We start from the raw sequence: 205 nt of genomic DNA on the forward strand, positions 1-205 counted from the left end.
ATCATTTCAATCGAATTTGTTTGGTCCGAGAAATTTCCTTCGTAATCACGGACTGACCAACCATTAGAAGTTGTTACTCCTGTTGAGAGTCCACTTGGTGTGGAGCTGACAGCTCGAAGACGACCATCTAATTGAAACTTAGTGAGTGTCATCCCACCTATAACTGGAAGCAGAGAGCGCACGACTAGCCGCGGGCCAAAAATCG

This window comes from Plasmopara halstedii (genome assembly GCF_900000015.1).
Source record: "Plasmopara halstedii genome assembly, contig: Scaffold_2604, whole genome shotgun sequence".
Taxonomy (NCBI): domain Eukaryota; phylum Oomycota; class Peronosporomycetes; order Peronosporales; family Peronosporaceae; genus Plasmopara; species Plasmopara halstedii.